This window comes from Nycticebus coucang, chromosome 11, assembly GCF_027406575.1.
Source record: "Nycticebus coucang isolate mNycCou1 chromosome 11, mNycCou1.pri, whole genome shotgun sequence".
Taxonomy (NCBI): domain Eukaryota; kingdom Metazoa; phylum Chordata; class Mammalia; order Primates; family Lorisidae; genus Nycticebus; species Nycticebus coucang.
The window spans coordinates 116,468,053-116,475,118 of NC_069790.1; the positions used below are offsets into that span (position 1 = coordinate 116,468,053).

At 38.1% G+C, this 7,066-nt stretch overlaps 1 non-coding gene across 1 annotated transcript; it reads left to right on the forward strand.

Moving 5' to 3' along the window:
• Nucleotides 1-3,343: 3,343 nt before the first annotated feature.
• On the forward strand, nucleotides 3,344-3,450 carry LOC128560497 (U6 spliceosomal RNA). Its single transcript, XR_008372995.1, has one exon. It is a non-coding gene; the product is annotated as a U6 spliceosomal RNA (small nuclear RNA).
• The last annotated feature ends 3,616 nt before the right edge of the window (nucleotides 3,451-7,066 follow it).

A 7,066-nucleotide genomic window follows, 5' to 3' on the forward strand; every position in this document is an offset into this window, starting at 1 on the left:
ATTAGTAGTTTTTCTCTAATGTGAGCAAAGGTAATAAGCCTCATATTCTTTTTTTAAATTTTATTTTATTATTTTTTTTTATTGTTGGGGATTCAATTGAGGGTACAATAAGCCAGGTTACCCTGATTGCATTTGTTAGGTAAAGTCCCTCTTGCAATCATGTCTTGCCCCCAGAAGGTGTGACAAGCACCAAGGCCCCGCCCCCCAACCATTTCACTTTATATTACTATATTCTTTTCTTTCAGAAACTTTCTATTCTGGTAAGATTTCAATTATTTGGATTGCTACACACATTGGAATCATGACTGAGGTTTATGTTTTAGTCTCATTTAACTTCTTTTTTCTTATTTCAGATTAATATGAGGGTACAAACGACTAGGTTACAATAGTTTCATTTGTTAGGTAGGGTCCCTTTGTAGTTGTATTTCATACCCCAAAGGTTTGCCATGTACCCTAACACTGTTCCCATCAAGTGGAAGCGTTTAACATCTTTTTAATTATACAGCTTTAAAGTGTACAACATGATGCTTTGATACACACATACATCGTGACGTGATTGCTATAATCAAGCAAATTAACATATCCATCATCCCCTACAGTTTCATTAGAGCATTTATAGAATGTTAGAAAATCCAAAGCCTGTTGTAAAGGATGCCTTACATTCTTATTACGAGACAACCTTGGTTCTATGCCACTTGTTCATTTTTATGAAATTGTGTTGTATCAAGATTATTTCGGAACTTGAACATAGCCCTTCAAACAGAGAATAATATAGGATTTACACACGTGCAATTGCACACAAACTTTATGGACACCCTGTCTAGTTTTTGCATTTCAGGCTTTTTTTCAGATTGATTTGCAACATTAATCCAAGGCCTAGTCTTCGTCAAACTTGACATCAGGTAATGACCTACTAGTGCAGAATTCTTATGTTATCAACAAATACCTTAGGTGATATCTATATGCAGATCTCAGATTACAATCTCTATCTGAGATAATAGTCTGTGGTAAAATGCCATTTTTTCTTTTTTGTAGGTGACCATTTACTTAGTATGTAGATCAAGAAGAGGTCATATGCGGATGTCTGTGTTACTGAGTAACGGCACGGGAAGCTAGCATCTAAGGAGTAGGAAGTTTATGGGCATCGCTTCTTACTGTTAATATGCCGTGAACTGCCTGATGGATTCTGATTCAGTAAATCCGGAATGGAACCTGTAATGTGACCTTCCTAACACGTTGCCACATGATGTTAATTGACCTATGAACCACACATTGAGTAGCAAGATTTTAAACACAGGATTGAAAATGAAAGGTGCTATTACACATTTTTCACTTATTCTAAATACAACAACACAATTAAAAAAAAAAAGAAACATTGAAAAGCTGTAATCACAGTGCCAGATTTAAATATTTGAAGTGTAAATAGAACACATAATGGTGTGTCCTGTGACATGGTCAGGGAGAAGGAAACACACTCAGTGGAGATGGAGATTACCAAACCTAGAGGCTGCTCCCGGAAACTTACCTCCTCTCTGTAAGTGTCAGTTTCAGCAGTTATAACATTAGAAAACTGGACTACTAGATTATCTCTAAAATGCATTCCGGTTTTAAAAATCTATTTCTTCTGGTCTCCTGGGCTTTCAAGTCTTAGCACAGATTCAACAAGAGCCTCCTGTAAACCTCAGTCTTGCTTTTAAATCTAAGTATAGCTTTGGTATAAAGTTTCAAGGTTAATTCTAAAGTTTACTGCATGTAAAGTCCCTCTGCTGGGCATATACCCAGAAGACCAAAAACCACATCATAACAAAGATATTTGTACCAGAATCTTTATTGCAGCCCTATTCATAATTGCTAAGTCATGGAAGAAACCCAAGTGGCTGTCGATCCAGAAATGGATTAACAAATTGTGGTATATGTACACCATGGAATACTATGCAGCCTTGAAGAAAGATGGAGACTTTACCTCCTTCATGTTTACATGGATGGAGCTGGAACATATTCTTCTCAGTAAAGTGTCTCAAGAATGGAAGAAAAAATATCCAGTGTATTCACCCCTACTATGAAACTAACTTAGGACCTTCACATGAAAGCTATAACCAAGTTACAACCTAAGAACAGGGGGAAGGGGGAAAGCGTGGGGAGGGAGGGGGGAGGTGGGTAGAAGGAGGGGGATTGAAAGGATCACACCTGTGGTGCATCTTACAAGGGTACCTGTGAGCCTTGGCAAATGTGGAATGTGAATGTCTTGGCAAAGTAACTAGGAAAATGCCAGGAGGGCTATGTCAACTAATGAGATGAAAATGTGTCAAATATTCCATGAAACAGGTGTATGGTGCCCCATGATCAAAGTGATGTACACAGCTATGATTTAATTAAAAAAATAAAGTACTAATAAATTGCTTAACGAGTAACAAGTGGTCAATTAATGATACTTATTAGCAGTATACAATTCAGAAAAATTACACCTGAGAACATGAAGTAACTTGTTCCGGGACACACAGCTTCCTAGGCAGAGGCTAAATAACTCTGTAGTAACAAAGTAGCTATGGAGTTGATAGTATACCAGAAATATTCCTTTAAGAAAAAACAGCTGCTATGATAAAATATCATAAATACAAAGGAACAAACATTGCTTGCCTCTCTGTGTTAAAACTGGTTGAATTTCCCCAAAGTCAACCTCACTTCCAATACCAAAATACTCTTTCTTTATATTTAATAAATAAATAAATAAATACAATTCTGATGTAATTATGAAAATACTAGGTTTATTGATATTAATATATTTTCAAGTTATATTCTATAGTGTCATGTTTGTAAAAAACTCATTTGCTAACATAAAATTGTACATCATTATCTCTACTATTGGTACTTATAAATAATAAATGTACTTATGGATATATGTAAGTATATGCAAAATAAATCTAATAGGGTGAATGAATTGATCAGCATACTCCATACTCTGCTTAATAGAATGTGATTAGTACATTGTATACAACCAGAAATTACTGCATAGGACACGACAGATGGCTGCCAATAGTTTTGTTATCTTTGCATCAATTCCCTGGCATTTATGCCAATATGATGATCTTCATTTGAAAAGGACAGTCACGGTCGGTCTTTCCTATTAAAATGGATTCACAAAAAAACTTTCCTACTAACATCTTTTATATCTTAAGTTATCCTCAAGATGCTTTAAAGATCAGGAGCTAACGGAGGTGGGGAGGTGAGGACAGAGGGGGCCGGAGGACACACGTGGAGCTCGATCTCGGGCGTTTCTTCCTTATGGGAACTTGACGTCGTTCACTGGGGCTCCAAGAGCGCCAGCAACAAAGTTCATGATCTTGCGCTTGCTTTGGTAGCACATATACTAAAATTGGAATGATGCAGAGAAGATTAGCACGGCCCCTGCACAAGGATGACACGCAGATTTGCGAAGCGTTCCATATTTTTACGTATAAACATACAAAGAAAATAAAAAGAAAGTTCATGATCCTACAGAAATTCAGAGTTGCTGGTGTGTTGCTTAGTTTGGTGTGATTTGGTTTGGTTTGGTTCTGTGGTAGGGGAGGCCTCCTGCAAACTTTAATAACATTCTTGTTTGCTCCTTCTCTGAACTTGGAAGAGGGTGAAGGCGCTTGAGAGAGTCGCGTTTTTTTAGGTTCTTGGCCAGCCCTCTCAGCCTTATCCAGATACCAAATTGCTGGCTCCCTGACAAGACAGACCAAATTACTTCTGACTCAACTCTGCTCTTCCTTCATTGTTCTTTGAGTTCTTTTAAAATTCACTTCTAGGGCAGCCCCTGTGGCTCAGTGGGTAGGGTCCCGGCCCCATATACCAAGGCTGGTGGGTTTGAACCTGGTCCTGGCCAGCTAAAACAGCAATGAGAATTGCAACCAAAAAATAGCCGGGCATTGAGGCAGGCACCTGTAGTCCTAGCTACTCGGGAGGCTGAGGTAAGAGAATTGCTTAAGCCCAGGAGTTGGAGGTTGCTGTGAGCTGTGTGAGGCCACAGCACTCTACTGAGGATGACAAAGTGAGACTCTGTCATAAATAAATAAATAAAATAAAATAAAATAAAATTCATTTCTAAAAAGTGCCCCAGAGCCCTCCTCAGGCTCCTATTCATCCACAATTAACACCACTCTCTATTGTGCCCCCACATCCCTCTGTTGCTATCTGAGTGTGTTCTGAAGCATCTGGTGCCTGTGGCAACTCGAGTCTCAGAACCATGGCATCAAGAGCTGCGGCTGGGCAAAAAATCAGGTAGACAGGAGGACAGAACATTTAAAGTATGTCCTCATTTTTCAGTTCTCCTCATTCTTGCACATTAAAACCCTCATTCCCTCGGGTGTTTGGCTTGAATTTGAAAACTGAAGGACCCACAGCCTTTCCCACTGTTTTGGGGGGTAGTTAATCAATGCTGGGATTTCAGATCTTGGTAAGGGCAAATGATATTTTGTTGAGAGTAGATCTTCATTTAAATCCTGCTATAAAACTTGGTCTCTACATCAACCATGACTTTGAGGAGAAGGAAAGAAAATAGGTGTTCTCTTTCCTCTTTCAAAGAAATGTATTCTCAAGGAAAGCAGAACCGGGGGAGCCCTGGAAATTTTCTGTGGTGTTTTTCTCGGTCATAGTGAAGGGGGTGGGTGGGGTGGCTTTTTCATTTAGAGGGTAAAAATCAGAACTGCTAGAACATGCCAGGCCTACCCCTCCAGAGAGCTTCCTCCACCCCCAACACTTAGGCGCTTTGTGCAGTTGAACAATTCATTTAGAAATATCTGAATATAAATTAACAACCTCAGATACAAACAAAGTATATTACATAGTTTTAGCAAGGGAAACTTGTCTAGAAACAATTACTGTGTAATGGAGGAATCTTTGTACTTTGCTCATAGTATTACTCTGAGATTTTACCATTTCAGAAAGTCACAATATTACTGGTGTTTGGGTGGCAAATACAATATATTTGTGTTAGTGTGTATTTGTAGCTGTTATATTCAGGCCGATTCTAGACACATTAAAACATCTGTAGTTTATTATATCTTCTAAGGTGGTAGTGCTTGAACAATTACATATATTGCCAGTGCATATCACTTCCCTTTCATTGCATTGAAATGATTGATGTTTAAATTTTGTGTGTAGATAGATGGTGTTTTGCATGGATTTACTGCAGTCTGAGGGACAGACCGTTCTGATACTCATCTGCCTTTTGGTTGGCCAGAGGAAGCTATGCTGTTTGTGTAGGTGGTCTGTATTTAAATAACAACGATTTCATTAAAAGTTTCGAATTCATTTATAAATTCTTCTTCATTGTAAGATAGTCCCTTTCAAGAGGACTTTACATTTTTCTCATATTACATGGTTTTCTTTTCAAGCATTAAAAAGGTGTTCCTGAATTCTATTAGTGAATTTAAATAATCTTATGGTCCCTTCATTATTTAATTCATTATGCATTATTAAAATTTTACTAAAGCATCTTACAAAATCCTGTAAGACATGCGTACCCTTGTATACCAGAAAACTGGAAGTTAAAATAGTGTGCAACAATGAGTGGAGTTACAAAAAACTTTAGTAAGCATGATGAAAGGCTTAGGGACGTTAGGTTACTATTCTTGAATACTATGCTTCACCAAGGAAAATTATCCCTGCCAGGTCTCAGTATTGGTTTCCTTGTTGATATTTTGGAGATACGAACTCCTGCTATGACTTTTGCTGTTTTTTTTCTTATCTCTGCATGTGCTAAATTTGCCTTGTATTTCCTCATTATTCCTCACACCTTACAATGTTGCAATTAACTTTGAGAATAGACACTCCATTAAACAATATTTGCAATATGAGTAGAAATTCTTTTTTTAAAATTAATTAATTTCTTTATTTTTATTGTTAAATCATAGCTGTGTACATTAGTGCAATCAAGGGGTACAATGTGCGGGTTTCATATACAATCTGAAATATTCTCATCAGACTGTTCAACGTAGCCTTCATGGCATTTTCTTAGTTATTGTATGTAGACATTTGTGCTCTGCCTTTAGTAAGTTTCACCTGTACCCATTCTAAGATGCACCGTAGGTGTGGCCCCACCCATTACCCTCCCTCTCCCCTCACCTCCCCCCTCCCTTCCCCTTCCTTGGCCCTTTCCCCATAGTCTTGTGCTCTAGTTGGGTTATAGCCTTCATGTGAAAGCTATGAATTAGCTTCAAGTGCCCATTGACCCACGAATGGACTAGCAAATTGTGGTACATGTACGCCATGGAATATTATGCAGCCTTAAAGAAAGATGGAGACTTTACCTCTTTCATGTTTACATGGATGGAGCTAGAACATATTCTTCTTAGCAAAGTATCTCGGGAATGGAAGAAATTCTTCATAAGAACAGACTGCGGCTAGACTCTGCGAAGTCTTGTGAATTAGACAGTGCCGCTCCACCGTGCCCTGTGCAGACGGAGCCCCGAAGTTCAGAGGTTGGTGAGCGGAGAGTTCCTTTCTTTATTCCTCTTTCCCATCCTCTTCAGAGTTACTGCTTTTCAGCTTTGAGGGCACCAACCTCTGTACTTAAGTTGTCCAGTGGGTGTCCCTCAGTTAAACAAAAAACAGGCATGAGACTGGCTCTGGGAGACTTTTCTATCTTGAACTTCTCCCTCTCAGATGTTTCCTTCTTATTTTCCTATCCAGCTTCTTTGATTCCCTTGTAATTGCTATTTCACAGGACAACAGATTTTTTTTCCTGTTTTTCCTTTTTCTTTCCTAGCCAAAATGATTCTGGGATCATCATGCATGTGCATAAAGTTTGTACATTGCACAAAGGTGTTGAGTTGAAGGGCTACGTCCGTGGCAGACATTATACCATAAACTGCATGATTATGATGGATGTAAAATTTCACCTTACATTGTTCTAATTGTGTTTTCTTTTGTAATGCTGTGTGAAATAATCTTTTGGTTTGTGTTAACAGAGAACCATCATAACGGGACTATTAAATTTTTGTTATTTTTATATTGGGAGAAAGGAAGGAATGTATTTACTTTTTGTCTTATTAAAATTTAAAATATATATTCATAGCTATTT